A 17,250-nucleotide genomic window follows, 5' to 3' on the forward strand; every position below is an offset into this window, starting at 1 on the left:
TAAAGAATTTATCATCTCTTATCCCGCTCTCACCCTGTCGCCCTTCCAAATTTCCAGTGTCTATTATTCCACACTGTCTATGTGTACATATTATTTAGCTCCCACTTATAGGTGAGAACATACATTATTTGGCTGTCTATTTCTGAGTTATTTCACTTACCATAATGGCCTCCAATTCCATTCATGTTGCTGCAAGAGACACGATTTTATTTTTTATGGCTGAATAGTATTCTATTGTGTATCTATATGTGTGTATGGTGTGTGTGTAACACATTTTCTTTATCTAATCATCTGTGATAGACATTTGATTCCATATCTTTGCTACTGTGAATAGTATAATTTGCACATTTTATTATGACCAAACTTGATCATCCTTTTATATGAGTAAAAATCATTTGCATTTATTTTTCTTGAATTGTCTTTTTCCTAGCCCAATTTTTTCATATGACTGCTGTTTTCATTTCTATCTGTAGATCTTTATATACTATGGATATTAACCCTTAGTTTTTTATACATTCACAAATAGTTATTTTCCAGGGTATTGGGATTCCAAAATTTTGCTTATTTTTTTTTAACCATGCAAGACTTTTATTTTTATTTTTATCATTTTTTTCACATATTACATCTGAATTTTAAGTACTTTTTTATTTTATTTTTATTCTTTTAGAGACAAGGTCTTGCTATGTTGCCCAGGATGGTCTTGAAGTCCTAGCCTCAAGTGATTCTCCCACCTCCGCCTCCCAAAGCTTTGAGATTAGAGGAATGAGCCAATACACTCAACCTGGATTTTAAATCTTATTTAGAAATGTTTTCCCCACTTTTGGCTAGTGGACAAATTTGTATTTTCTTCTAGTATTGTATGGTTTAATGCTTTACATTTAAATTCCTGATCCATGGTGAATTTATGAAGGCAGTAATTTGAGGAATAAATCTCACTTTATTTTTCTCTAAGTGGTGATTTGGTTATAATATCTCCAGAGTCTACTTTTCTCATTGATTTGAAGTGCCAGAGTTATCACAGTTAATTTCTATAGGTAATTGAGTCTATTCATGGATTTTCTATTCTGTTCCATTAGCATGTCTGTCTATACACCTACATCACACTTTTATTTATGAAGGCATTAATATCTAGGAGGGCTATGTTCATGAATTGCTCTTACTTTTTCACTGTTTTCAGACTAGTCTTGCTTGTTTGTTCTTTCAAATGTGTTTTTTAACCAATTTGTCTAGCTATAAATTTAAAACTCTGATGTCATTTTTATTAAATTATATTAAATTTATAATTAAATTTTGTGATTGCTGACATTTTTATGAAATTGCATCACTCTACCCAAGAAAACAACGTCTTTCAATTTGTTCAAGTTTACTTTTGTTGTTTTTCAGGGGTGTTTATAGTTCATAGTTCTCTTGAATAGGTTTTGGCCATTTTATGCTATTTATGTCTAAGTATTTTGTTTTCTTTGATGTCTTTTTTATATCTCCTCAATGATTCTGCTTATATATATGAATGCTATGGATTTTTCTACAATAATCATATAATTTGATACTTAAAAATTATTCTATTGTTTGTAGTAATTTTTACTTTCTTTTTGGCTGTCCACTCATATAATCATATCATTTGAAAACAAAGAAGTAATTTTTACCTCTTCTTTTTTATGTTTATATTTCTAGTTACTTTTTCTTATTTTCATTAGTTAATATTTCCAAAGAGAATGAATATTATGATCTTGCTTTTGACTTTATCAGGGAAGTCTCTACCATTTCCTTCATCACAATGTGGACTTTTGGGCTAAGGCATATATCTTATCATATTAAGAAAGTAGCAGTACTTATGTTTTTCTTAAACGCCTCTTCTGTGTCTATAGTAATAATCATACGATATTTTTTATTGTTTTTACTGAGCTTCACTTATATGGTGAATTATATTAGTAGATTACTTAGTATTGAATCAACTTTGCATTCCTGGAGAAAAAACCACTTGGCCATATTTTAATATACTGTTTGATTCTGTTTGTTAATGTTTAAGATACATGCATGGATATTCAAAATTAAGATTGGTCTACACTTGGTTTGTCAGCTGGCTTTTAGAGCCATCTTTGAAAGTTTGGGGGATCCATGTTATTCCTGCTTCATAAACAAATTTGGAAGATTTCTTTGATTTTCTGTGCTATGGCATGGTTTATGCAGTATTGAGATTATATGATCTTTAATGATTTAATTTCCCTGTGAAAACATCTGGCCTGGAATTCTGGTATGTGGAAACAACATTTTATCATGTTCTTCTAGCATAAATGGCCTATATCACTCTCTGTCTCTAATAGGACCAATTTTGTTAATCTGTGTACTTTTAGAAAATTATCTATTTCTCCTTTTTCAATTTACACAAATAAATTGATGCAAGATAGTCTTATTATTTTTTAAATTTCCCCTATTAATGATATTTACTTAAATTTCTAATATTGTGCTAGTTCTAATTTTGAATGTTTGTGCATTATCTCTTTCTCTTGTTAATCTATAGAGAAATATTTCATTATTCTAATTAAAAACATCAAGAAAGCAATTACTTTTTACTTACTCTCCAGTGTGTGGCAAGGATTTTAGCATACATTTTACTTTCACTGATTATCTTTTATTATTCCTGCTTTTATGATCACTTTCTTTAATGCTGACAGCTTTTATTAAGTTTACCTAGAGTAAAATACATAAATCCTAAATGTATGTATTGTACAAGAGTTACAATTGTTTCACATCTTTATGAACACTACGTATTATCAATATTTTTTACTGTAGCCATTCTGGTGTGTGTATGTAATAGTATCTCCCTGTATTTTTAATTTTCATTCTCCTGGTGATAAGGACATTAAGTACCTTTTAACATGAATATTGCTTAGTTAGATACGTTTTATTAAATGCCTATTTAAGCCTTCAGATAATTTTGTATTAGGTTATCATTAAAGTATCAATTAGTAATAGTTCTTTATCATATGCAAGATTAAATTAAAAGTGGTCCTTGACCTACAATGGTTTGACATGATTTTTTAAATTTATGATGAGTATTGGGATATTAAATGCATTTTTGACTTAATGATACTTTCTACTTGCACTGGGTTTATCAGGACACAACCTCATCATAAGTTAAGAAGCATCTATATGGTGAATATTCTTTCCAATTCCTGGCTTGCTTTCACTTTTTTGGTGATGACTTTTGTAAGTAGAAGTTTTCCATTTTTATGAGGTCAAATTTATCACTTTTTTATTTTATATTTAGTGGTTTCATGTTTTGTCTAAGAAAGCTTTGACTATTATTTTTGTCTAGAAGATTTCTAGTTTTGACTTTCACTTGGAGATCTATGATGTATTCTCCAATTAATTTTGTATATGGTGACATAGGGCTCAAGATTCACTTGTTCTAATTTGTAAATCCAACTGTTTGGGATATATATGTGTATACATAGCATCTGCATTTATACACATCTAATGACATTATATCCTGAGACCTTACTAAGCTCACTTATTAGTACAAATAGTTTATTTGTAGATTCCCTTTTCGATTCTTATGTATACGATCATAAAATCTGTGAGGAAATATAACTTTATTTTTTCCTTTCCAAACTTTATTCCCCTAAATTATTTGTCTTGTTTTTTTGTACTGGCTAGGAGTTCAGTACAATGTTAAACAAAAACAGAAAGAGTGGATGTAATTGCCTACTTCCCAGTCCTCAAGGGAAAGACGTTTAAAATTCACATTAAGTGTGATGTTAGCTGTAGGTTTTTAGCAGAGACCCTTTAGAAAACTGAGAAAATTTCCATCTATTCTTAGTTTGCTGAGAATTGTTATCTTTAATTGGTGTAGAATTTTTTCAAGTGCTTTTCTGCACCTATTAGAGATAAATGGGATTTTTCTCTTTTATTCTGTCAACTTGGTAATCTACACTGACTTCCAAATATTAAACCAATCTTACATTCCTGACATAAAGTACATTTGGTCATATTTGACCACAATGTATCATATGTATAAATATCAGTATGCATATGTATGTATTGTAAGGCTTTTGCATCTATGCTTATAAAGGATACTGGTCTGAAATTTGGTGGCTTGAGGATATTAAAGCAATACAGTGTTGGTCTCATAAAATGATTCGGGATGCATTCATTCACTGTCTTTTCACTAAAGGATTGTGTGCAAATCAATATTTCTTTTTAAATGTTTTCTACTATTCACAAGTAAAGTAATATGAGATTAGAGATGGTTTTTAATTAAAAGTTCAATTTATTTAAAAGATCTATAAGTGCTCAGATTTTATATTTTTTATTGTATCTAGTTTTGAAACAATTATATCTTAAGGAATGTGCCCATTTTCTAAGGTGCTTAGTTTATTGGCTTAAAAGTTGTTCATGGTATTTCACTTTTATGCTTATAATGCCTGTCAAACCTGTAATGATATTTCTGTTTTCAATATTGATTTGTATTTTCTCTATTTCTCTTTCAGTTTTATAAATCTTTTTAAAGAAGACATTTTGAGCTTTGTTAATTTCTTCTATTATTTGCTTTCTGCTCTTGTTTTGCTTTCCTTTGTATTTAATTTTCTATTTTTCTGTCTTCTTAAGTGAAAGCTTACATCATCAATTGTAATCTTCATTTTTGTTTCTAATATGTGCATTTAAAGCTATGAATTTCCCTCTAAGTAGTGATTTAGCTACATCCCATAAATTTAGAAATGTTGCACCCACATTGTTTAGGCAAAATACTCTCTAATTTCCATGAGTTAGTTAGATTTATGTTGTTGGACTTCTAAATATTTAGAGACTTCTTATTATCTTTGAAAATACTGATTTTTGGAAAGTTCCATTGTTGTTAATGAATATATTCACTATGACTTCCATCTTTTGACACTTATTAATATTTATGGCTGGGTGTGGTGGCTCACACCTGTAATCCCAGCACTTTGGGAGGCCAAGGTGGGTGGATCTCCTGAGGTCAGGAGTTCGAGATCAACCTGGCCAACATGGTGAAATCCTGTCTCTACTTAAAATACAAAAAATTAGCTGGGCATGGTGGTGGGTACTGGTAGTCCCAGCTATTCGGGAGGCTGAGGCAGGAGGATGGCATGAACCCAGGAGGTGGAACTTGCAGTGAGCCAAGATAGCACCACTGCACTCCAGCCTGGGCAACAGAGTGAGACTCCATCTCAAAAAAATAAATAAATAAATAAATTAGCCAGGTGTGGTGGTGCACACCTATAATCCCAGCTACTCGGGAGGCTGAGGCAGGAGAATCACTTGAACCTGGAAGGCAGAGGTTGCAGTGAGCCACGATCATGCCACTGCACTCCAGCCTGAGTGACAGTGAGACTCCAACTCAAAAAGAAAAAAAATATATTCATATGGCTCAGAATACAGGCTATAATTTGGTAAATATTCCATGTGTGCTGGAAAGAATTGTGTAATATGTCATTGTTAGGTATATAGTGTTTTATAATTGTCAGTTAGATCATAAAGAGTCATAGTATTAAATTTAATTAAAATTAAATTAAAATTTTTCTCTTATTCAAATAACTACTAACAGAAAAGTTTTTAAATCTTCAATGATTTTTACATATTTATCAATTTCTTTTATATATTTTTCACTTTTCTCGTTATGTATTTTGAAGCTATATTTTTGAAAATCATATATTTGAGATTGTTATTAATATATCTTTTATATGAAATTTAATACTTTGCATTATAGAGCAGTGGTTCCAATGTATTTTGCACCTGGAACTGGTTTCATGGAAGACACTTTTTCCACAGGTGTGGTCAGGTGTGGTCTCAAGATGAATCAAGCGTTAGAGTCTCATGAGGAGTGCATAACCTAGATCCCTCACATACACAGTTTACAATAGGGTTCACACTCCTGTAAGAATCTAATATTGCTGCTGATCTGACAGGAGGTGCAGATAAGGCTCCAATACTTGCTTGCTCATTATTCACCTCCTGCTAAGCAGCCTGGTTCCTAACAGGCCATGGTCTGGTTCTACTAGTTCATGGCTAAGGATTGGGGAACCTTGTTATAGATAATTTTTCTGATATCTGGTAATACTTTTTGTCTCAAAATCCTTTTGTCTGACATTAGTGTAGTTTCATTATTTTTCTTAAAGGTAGTATTTGTATGATATATATTTTTCTATTTATTCATGTTCAGCTCAATGCTGTTCTTTTATTTAAGGTGCTATGTCTTGTAAACAGCATATAGCTGGGTCTTTTAACTATACAATCTGACAATATCTGTCTTTTAACTAGAAAGTTAGTCCATTTACATTTAATGTAATTACTGCTGTAGACAGGTAAATTGACTTCTTTTGGTCTTCTGTTTTCACTTTTTATTGGTCTTTTGGCTATATTTCTTTGTATTGTCTTTCATCATGGTGCTAGAGATCATAATATGAATTATTAACCCTTTGCAATCATAATTCACATTTAATTAATGTTATGTGACATAGCATAAAATGTAAGAACCTATATCAGTAAATTCCTTTTAACTTTGTTTGCCCTTTGTCACTTTTGTCATATATTTTAACTCTAAAATCTGTATAAATCTTATCATTTTTCATTTCTACTTTGAAAAATTTAAGGAAATTTTAATGAACTTTTTAATGCACATATTTACCAGTGCTCTGCTTTCCTTTCTGAAGAGCCATGCTTTCATCTTGTATTATTTGTCTTCAGCCTGAAAAACTTCCTACTGCTATTTCTTGTAGTATGTTTCTAATAGCAACAAATTGTCCTGGTTTTTCTTTATCTTAAAATTCTTTTATTTCATCTTCATTTTTAAGGAACATTTTTACTGGATGTAGAATTTCCAGTGACAGCTTTTTTTCTTCAAGATTTTAAGGATCACATTCTATTATTCTATCTTCTTTTTGTTTTCAATGAGAAGTCACTTTATTATTTAAAAATTTTGTCCTCTTTTTCTGGCTGGTATTATAATTTTTATACTTTTATTTTTCACCAACTAACCTATAAAGTAATTAGTGTAGTCTTTGTATTTATCCTGCTTAAAGGATACTTTTTTAACAATTTTTGTTTGTTTGTTTTTGAAACAGGATCTCACTCCATCACCCAGGCTGGAGTGCAGTAGCATGATCATGGCTCACTGCAGCCTCAATCTCCCAGTTTCAGGGGATCATCCCACCTCAGTCTCCTGTGGTATCTGTGTGGTATCTGTGACTACAAGAATGCACCACCAAACCTGGCTATTTGTGTCGTGTGTATTTTTTTTAGAGCTAGAGTCTCACAATGTTGCCCAGGCTTGTCTTGAACCCCTAAGCTCAAGTGATCTGCCCACCTCAGCCTCCCAAAGTGCTGGGATTAGAGGCATGAGCCACTGTGCCAAGCTGAGCTTTTTTAAAACTTTAGTTTAGGTTCAGGTGTGCACATGTAGGTTTGTTATGTAGGTAAACTCGTGTCATGGGCATTTGATGTACAGATTATTTCATCACCCAGGTACTAAGCCTAGTAACAATAGTCATTTTTTCTGTTCCTCTTCCTTCTCCCACTCTCCTCCCTGTGTGGGAGCTCCAGTGTCTGTCCACTCTATGTGTCCATATACTCTCACCATTTAGCTCCCACTTATAAGTGAGAACATGCAGTATTCGGTTTTCTGTTCCAGTGTTAGTTTGCTAAAGATAATGGCCTCCAGCTCCTTCCATGATCCAAAAGGTCATGATCTCATACATTTTTATGGCTGCATAGCATTCTATGGTGTGTATGTCCACTGACAAACATTTACGTTGACTCCACGTCCTTGCTATTGAGAATAGCTGCAATGGACATGTGCATGTATGAGTCTTTATGATACAACAGTTTCTATTCCTCTGGGTACATACCCAGTAATGGGATTGCTGGGTCGAAAGATAATTTTGTTTTCAGCTCTTTGAGGAATCACCACACTGTTTTCCACAGTGGTTTAACTAATTTACAATCCCATCAACAGTGTATAAGCATTCCCTTTTCCCCACAACCTCTCCAGTATGCTATTTTTTGACTTTTTATTAATAGTCATTCTGACTGGTATTAGATGGTATCTCCTTGTAGTTCTGATTTACATTTGTCTAATGATCAGTGATGCTGAACTTTTTCATATGCTGTTGGTCACATGTATGTCTTCTTTTCAAAATTGTCTGCTCATGTCCTTTGCCCACTTTTTAATGGTTTTTTTTTTTCTTGTAAATTAGTTTAGGTTCCTTACAGATGTTGGATATTAGACCTTTGTCAGACGCACAGTTTGCAAATATTTTCTCCCATTCTGTGAGATGTTTGTTCACTCTGTTGATAATTTCTTTTGCTGTGCAGAAGCAAAACTTTAACTTAGTTAGATCCCATTTGTCAGTTTATGCTTTTGTTGCAATTGCTCTTGGCATCTTCATTGTGAAATCTTTGCCAGTTCATATGTCCAGATGGTATTGCCTAGGTTGTCTTCCAGGGTTTTTATGGTTTTGGGTTTTACATTCAAGTCTTTAATCCATCTTGAGTTGATTTTTGAATATGGTATAAGGAAGGGGTCCAGTTTTAATATTCTGCATATGGCTAGCCAGTTCTCCCAGCACCATTTACTAAACAGGAAGTCCTTTCCCTATCACTTGTTTTTATCAGCTTTGCCAAAGATCAGATGGTTGTAGGTGCATGGTCTTATTTCTGGGATCTCTATTCTGTTCCATTGGTCTATGTGTTTGGTATTGTGCTAGTACTATGCCATTTCAGTTACTATAGCCTTGTAGTACAGTTTGAAGTTGGGTAGCATGATACCTCCGGCTTTGTTTCTTTTTGCTAAGCAAAAAGGAATACATTTTGAATTTGATGTTGTTCATCAATTTTAGGAAATTTGCATCCACTTCTTTTACCATATTCTGTCTCTTCTTTCTTCACGGGCTTCCAAATAAACATATATTAAACCACTTAATGTTGTGACAGATGCTGGGGTTTTTTATGTTTGTTCATTTTAATTTTTACATTATCTTTTTTCTATTTGCTTCAGTTTGAATAATTTATGTTTCCCTTTAAGATTACTAGTCCTTTCTGTGAACTATTCAATATGCTTATAAACCCAATCAATTTTTTATTCTAGATATAATTTTTAGTTCTAAAATTTCTATTTAACTTTTTTATACTTTTTGTTTCTCTGCTAAAACACCACATCTGTTTGACTGTATATATTTTTTCTCTAAATTGTTTTATATAAATAATATTTTTATTTTATTTTTTATTAAAGTTCTAGGGTACATGTGCACAACGTGCAGGTTTGTTACACATGTATACATGTGCCATGTTGGTGTGCTGCACCCATTAACTCGTCATTTACATTAGGTATATCTCCTATTGCTATCCCTCCCCTCTCCCCGCACCCCATGACAGGCCCCAGTGTGTGATGTTCCCCTTCCTGTGTCCAAGTGTTCTCATTGTTCATTTCCCAACTACACGTGAGAACATGTAGTGTTTGGTTTTCTGTTCTTGTGATAGTTTGCTGAGAATGATGGTTTCCAGCTGCATCCATGTTCCTACAAAGGACATGAACTCATCCTTTTTTATGGCTGCATAGTATTCCATGGTGTATATGTGCCACATTTTCTTAATCCAGTCTGTCAGTGATGGACTCCTAGGTTGGAAAGGATTATAAATCATGCTGCTATAAGTAATATTTTTATAATGGTAATTTAAAGTCTTTACAAATTTCTACACTTCAACATCTCTGGGCCTTCTTCTACTGACTGATTTTTGTCTTGGTTATGTGCCACAACCTCCTTATTCTTTACATATCTAGTAGATAGAATACTATGTAGATAGAATACTATGTAGATTCTGGATTATTTCATCTTCCTTCAATAAGGGCTATATTTTGTCTAACAGATAATAAATTACTGGTGAATCACTTTGATCCTATAAGTATCTGATTTTAGGTTTTTTGAGGATTTGGTTTAGTTTGAATTTACTCCTAAATACCTAAGGACCTCCATGTTTGTTAAAAGCCATTATTCCTAGGATGCAGCACTTACTCTGAAAACTATTTCCCTGAAGTCTTAAATTTGATCAGGATGTATACTAAGATCACCCTATTCCAGCTCCAATACCTCCTTAGCATTATGCAATCTGTCTTCTACCTCAACAGCAATTCTCTGCTAGCCCTATAGGCCTTGTTCAGCAGTCTTATCCTGCCTCTGCACAATTTAGCATTTGGTCAAGACCCTAAGAGGAACGCCTACACAAATTTCTGAAACTTCTTTGCAGCTCTTTTTCTGTGGTACTCCGCCCTTTCAATTCAGCTGCTGTTTTAGCAAACATAAACTCCCCTCTCTAATTCCTCTGTCCAGAGAAGCTAAGATTCTCTGCCTGAGTGGCATATCACCATGAAACTCTGGGAAATGCCCCTAACAGAAAACCTGAGTGAATGTAGATCTTACCTTGAATGCTTCACTCAAAGATTTCAACTCCATGCATTGTGCAATGCCTGAAACTCTTGTTTCATGTATGTTTTCCAGTTTATAGTTGTTAACTACGGGAGATTAAATCCAATACTAGCTACTCCATTGTGACTGGAACCGAAAGTGCCTGTAATCAATTGTTCAAAATCCAGACTAGTATTATAACATTGCTTATTTATATAATTATGCCTTTTAATAATTTCTAACATTTATATTTTGCTTTGTTACACTAAAGTATTTTTTATTCTAAGCTCTACATTTATACTGTTTCAAAATTCAGCTAATGGCTTATCCATTCTTTAAAAAAATACAGTTTTGAATGATTAATCTCTCAATTCACTAAAGAATCCCTTTGAGTAATTATTTTTTTCATACCATTTACATAACAGACATATTCTGAGGCTTTGCATTTTTGAAAAAAAAAATCTAGCTGTTGCCTTAATATCTTAACATGAATGGTAGCTCTCCTGGGTATTTTCTGTTCATGATGTCTCATTTTTTATTGGCATTCATATTTTAATAGTATGAAGTCAACCCACTTGGGGTCCGTTTGAACAAAAACTGCATCTTACTTTCCACCTTGTTGCTCATGAATTTTCATTATCCTTGAAGTTTAAAATATCTTCCATGATGCCTACAGATGTATTACCATTAATATCACCTAGAACACAGTGACCCTTTATATTAATAATTTATAGACTTAGCTGAAAACTTTATATCTATTTTACTGAATATTAATACTTCTTATATATATCAGAATATATATATGTCAGAAGCATCAATAGCTAGTAAAACATATTCTGATATATAAAAAACATATATAAGTATATATCAGAACATATTGCTTATTTCTGTAGTTATGCTTTTTAAGAATATATTAATATATCCTGCTATATCTGATATATATCATCAGATATATCAGAACATATTAAAATATATACATATAAATTCTGGTATATATCAGAAGCATTAAAATAAAGCAAAGTAGATATAGAATATACATATCAGGAGCATTTTATATATCTATAATAAGAATTATATGTATCGGGAATTTTTATAGACACAAAATTTTGATCTTATTTAGGAATACTTAAAATTCATAGGTTGACTCTCCATTTCTCAATATTTGCTATTGTTTTGCTTTCTTGCTTTTTCTTTATATTCTTTTTCTCTTTAAGTCTCTGAAACTTTTGAACATTTTTCTTCATCTCCATGACAAATTTTCTAGAGAGCCAATTTTTCTTCCTATAGATAATTTAGTTTTGCCCTTATGTATTGAAATTCTTTCCATTCTTTACCGCATGACAACTACTTTCTGTCATGCTGTTCTTTATCCCATACCATTTTCTGTTTATTAGTTGCTCATGCTTCATAAAGGTCATGCCTTCCTATCTTTTACTGAGAACACCAAACAGATATTATCTAGCTATTCTGCTTCTTCTTGTCACAAATAATTTTTAGAGGCATATTTTTCCTTTGAGCCTTCAGATTAACATAACTTTTTGGTGCTATAGAATATTTTATAGACCCAATTTTGCTTTTCATTGCTTATTTGCTTATATTTACGTCTGACTGAGTTGAGATCTCTTTAGGTCTAGCATTGCCAACAGACATGGTAAATTGTGTGTCCTTAAGCATCTCTTTATTGGTCATTTGGGGCATTAGATGGCTTATCTCAAATTTAAACTTAGAAACACAGTAATGAGTATATCCTTAATCCAATTTACGGTGTGCAGCAAGCATTTATGCCTTGTGGCTCTGCTGAAATATGTTAAAATATTCTGTTTTTGCTGTTGAATTCTCCATGTTAGGCAATAAAATGCATATCCTGGGATGCAAGGAATTAATTCACATCCTCTTTTCCCTTGTTTTTGTGTACTAAAAGCTAAAATCAGTGCAGGAAGAGACGATTTGTTTTCTTGGTTTAGAGCAGGAGGTGAAACACTGGGACGCTGGTATAAGACCTTTTCTACTTCAGAAAATATTTCCTGTGCAGTATGGGGGTGACCTGCTTGACAAGTACAGCCTTTTTGTTCTTGGGCTGGAAGAAGGTAGATAAAATGAGTCAAACCCTTCTCATGCAAAGGAATCAGCATGCATAGCCTAGGGAAGTGTTTCTCAATCTAATCCAGTCAGTTTTTCAATTCCTGAGAACTCTCAAATGTTAATTTATAGTACACTCTTATTCATTCCCAGTACTGTTGAAAATTTTATATATCTTCAAGTATTTATTTTTTTAAAGAAAAATCTGAAGAAGACAGCATGCCACTACATTGCCTCAGAATTTTCAATGATCTCTTGTAATAAACTTTGTATGTGTTTCCATTTTTTTACTTCCTCCAACTGACAGTCACTAAATATAATTTCCCCACCTGTCTTGTCTTTAAGTTTAGAAATATAACACCACATATTAGGAGTAAATAGAAGATTATTGAGAGAGTCCCTTAGTTATCAAATTAACATCCTAATTCTCAGTGATGGAGCACAACCTCTAAAAATAATAAACATTGTAGTATATGCACAAATCAGTCCCTCTGCACAGAATCCTCTGCCCATCTGCAGACTACTCAGCAACACAGAACAAAAAAATGCACAATTGTAGACATTTTTTGACTTGAAAATAAAATCACTTTTAAGAAACATTAAACTTTTTTTTTTTAATCTTGCAAAGACCAACTTCAAGCCATCTCCTCCAAGAAATACTTCCCTTCTGATTCTTCCTTCTGGTGCTTAGCAACAAGGTCAGACAGTTTAACTTGAAAAAGTAAAATTGAGTAAAGTACTTGTTAATAGTATGTTGCTATGTTGGATTTGGAATGCACTGAAACATTTTTATCTTGTTTTTTTCAAAATAAAATTCTAAAACATTATTTTATTACTTTTTCAGATAAAATGATTAAAATCATTAAAATAATTGAAATTGAATTGTGTTTTTTGCTCCTCAAACTCTGGAATCACACCAATAAAATAACGATGAAGCAGTGTCTTCCTCAGAGTGCTACTGTGAAGACTGAGACAAGATATGTAATGCACTTAAATAAAAATAAAACTATCAAAATTGCTGATGAGAAGTGCTAACTATAAGCACGGAACCACAAATTTATTTGTGTATACTACAGAGAATTATAAAGAAAAACAAAAGCAACGAGTATAGTTTTTGACTCAATAATTATAAATTTTTTTAACATTGTGGCTGTGTTTTTTCTCTATTCCACAAAATACAAAGCATGATATTCAACCCAGAGCAAAAATGCTGTTGTCCTGATAGGTATAATGGTAATTTCATACCTGCATCCTTAGACTATAAATTCTTAAAAAGTAGAGATTACACCTAGTTAATTCTGCCCATAACCAAATCCAGAACCATGCATATGGGCAACTCAATGAGCCACCTTCTGTCCTGATTCGACACTATCTAGATAATCCTTTAGATATATTTTCAATTTCTACTTTTGATTCAGTGGAATTTTGCAATTTGCGAAGTTGATGTGCCCACCATGCCCAGCTGATTAAATATTTACCCAATATTAATTGAGCACCATCTAGGAGTCAGTCAACGACATAATTGCCTGGGAGACAATCCCAAGTCACCACTTCCATCTTCAAAGATCTCACAGCCTAGCAGAGGGAATAGACTGTTTTAAAAAATCACAACTCAGTATGACAAGTGTCGTGGATACTATGGAATAAAATCTGGGAGTCCCTGAGCTGAACTGATGGTGTCACGGTTAACCTGAAAAGCAAGTAGGAGTTAGCTATGGAATGAGGAGTCCCACCTGCAGCCAGCCTTATACTGCAGAGGGGTTGATGCCTGGACACTGGCAACAGATGCTTGGGTTTGGATTTCCCCTCAGCCAATTCTGAGCTTAGTGAGCTTTAACAAATCCTTTAACCCCTTGGAGATTGTTCTGCAAAATGAGGATTATAATAGTTTCTAATTAATGGAGTCGTGAGGACCAAATTGGTTAAGTAGAGCTTTTACCAGGCCCTGCTACACAGCAAGCCCTAGCTCAGCGTGAACTTTTATTATCATTATTATTGGTTTGCTGCTTTCTCCCAGTGGCTTCTCCTGAAGTTTCCAATCAAGTTATAGTTTTCCCTGTACGTGCTCACATCTCAGGCACATCAGGACAGCAGCATTACAGCCATTCAGCAAAGGTTCCAATCAAAGCTCATAAGATCTCACTTAAGCCTTACCTGAACAATGTGCTAAAGGAACTTTCCTGTTGAAAAAGGAAGGAGCTTACCTCTTCAGAGTGCCGCTAGATGATTAGAGGCAAACTGTCATGCTGATGTAAATATAAGAGTTTAGTTATGGAAGGTGGGAGTGTTTACTTAAAATGACACTAAAGCTGAATTTTTATGAATGGCTTTTTATTATACAAGACATCTATGTTCACTGAAGAAACTTAGAAAGTATAGACAATCAATAATTTATACAAATTATAATCAGCTGTGATCCCACCACCCATTAAAAAAAGTACTATGGCATTTTGATGCAAATGGTTTCAGTCTTTCTTCTGCACATGCATACTCTGAGAAAAATGCATGTACCCTTCTGCTTCTCTGCCAACTAACCCCACACATACCCCTACTGGAACATCTCTTAGGAGGAGATCATTTGTCATTTGATAGGCCAGAGTTCAGAATGACCACTGGGCCATATTTAACCGGTAGACCAAGTTATTATTCCTTAAAGACCCCAAGTCCTCCTTTGGCTCACTTCTTTCTATGACTCGGTGATAAGAAAACCAAGGAATACAAAGAGAGTTGTTCGTGTGTGTGTGTCCCATCTACTCTGTAACTATAATTAAATAGGCAGGGGCATACTCTGTTTATGCAGCCATCCTGGATGCAGGAGGCTTCACTTAAAGTAAAAGTCTCTGGATATAACCATGCTCTTCTATCCATCTTTTAAGAGAAAGGTCACAAAGTGAACTAGGTGCTTATCCAGTTACTAATAAACAATACCATCTCCTATTATTCCTTGAGTATCACTTGCTTGGCCGGCAACACCCTGAGAAAGACACATGATCAGCATGACAGAATCTTCACAGCCCTGCATCCCTGACCCATAATACCATTACAGCAATACCAAATTCTCACCTCTAATCTCTAAAAATACGCACAAATAAACCCATTTATTTGTATAAAAATGAAATTATCCTGCTCTGTCGCCTGCCACGGCTGCCCGAGCGGTTCACTGCACTGTGTGTCCAGACAGTATGGGTGTCCAGACAGACTCCAGACAGTATGTCCAGCAAGGGCTCCGTGGTTCTGGCCTACAGTGGTGGCCTGGACACCTCCTGCATCCTTGTGTGGCTGAAGGAAAAAGGCTATGAGGTCATTGCTTACCTGGCCAACACCGGCCAGAAGGAAGACTTCCAGGAAGCCAGGAAGAAGACTGAAGCCTGGGGCCAAAACAGTGTTCATTGAGGATGTCAGCAGGGAGTTTGTGGAGGAGTTCATCTGGCCGGCCTTCCGGTCCAGCACACTGTATGAGGACCGCTGCCTCCTGGGCACCTCTCTAGCCAGGCCCTTCATCGCCTGCAAACAAGTGGAAGTCGCCCAGCGGGAGGGGGCCAAGTGTGTGTACCAGGGCACCACGGGAAACGGGAATGATGAGGTCCGGTTTGAGCTCACCTGCTACTCACTGGCCCCCACAGATAAAGGTCATTGCTCCCTGAATAATGCCCGAATTCTACAACCAGTTCAAGGGCCGCAATGACCTGATGGAATACTCAAAGCAACGCGGGATTCCCATCCCGGCCACTCCCAAGAACCCGTGGAGCATGGACGAGAACCTCATGCACATCAGCTACGAGGCTGGAATCCTGGAGAATCCCAAGAACCAAGCGCCTCCAGGTCTCTACACTAAGACCCAGGACCAGGCCAAAGCCCCCAACATCCCTGACATTCTCGAGATCGAGTTCAGAAAAGGGGTCCCCGTGAAGGTGACCAACGTCAAGGATAGTGCCACCCTCCAGACCGCCTTGGAGCTTCATGTACCTGAACAAAGTCGCGGGCAAGCATGGCGTGGGCACTGTCATCGTGGAGAACCGCTTCATTGGAATGAAGTCCCGAGGTATCCACGGGGCCCCAGCAGGTACCATCCTTTACCACGCTCATTTAGACACCAAGGCCTTCACGGTGGACCCGGAAGTGCACAAAATCAAACAAAGCCTGGGCCTGAAATTTACTGAGCTGGTGTATACCGGTTTCTGGCTTTCTGGCACAGCCCTGAGTGTGAGTTTGTCTGCCACTGCATCGCCAAGTCCCAGGAGCGAGTGGAAGGGAAAGTGCAGGTGTCCGTACTCAAGAGCCAGGTGTCCCTACTGAAAGGCCAGGTGTACATCCTTGGCCGGGAATCCCCACTGTCTCTCTACAACGAGGAGCTGGTGAGCATGAACGTGCAGGGTGATTATGAGCCAATTGATGCCACCGGGTTCATCAACATCAATTCCCTCAGGCTGAAGGAATAGCATTGTCTCCAGAGCAAAGTCACCGCCAAATAGACGCCCTTACAATGAGGAGCTGGAGCCGCCTCAATTTGCAGCTCCCTCAAGTCCAGGCGCTAATCGTTGTGATAATTTGTAATTGTGACTAGTTCTCCCAGGCTGGCAGCATAGTGCCGCTGCCAGGCCCCAGCTTTGTTCCCTGGTCCCCCTGAAGCCTGCAAACATCGTCATTGAAGGGAAGGGTGGGGGGCAGCTGCGGTGGGGAGCTATAAAATGACAAAAGATACACTAGTCAAAAAAAATGAAATTATACCATACATATCAACTGATTAACTATG

At 35.4% G+C, this 17,250-nt stretch overlaps 1 pseudogene; it reads left to right on the forward strand.

Moving 5' to 3' along the window:
- Nucleotides 1-15,707: 15,707 nt before the first annotated feature.
- Nucleotides 15,708-16,969, forward strand: LOC105500965 (annotated as a pseudogene).
- Nucleotides 16,970-17,250: the final 281 nt, after the last annotated feature.

This window comes from Colobus angolensis, unplaced genomic scaffold (genome assembly GCF_000951035.1).
Source record: "Colobus angolensis palliatus isolate OR3802 unplaced genomic scaffold, Cang.pa_1.0 Scaffold7, whole genome shotgun sequence".
Lineage (NCBI taxonomy): Eukaryota > Metazoa > Chordata > Mammalia > Primates > Cercopithecidae > Colobus > Colobus angolensis.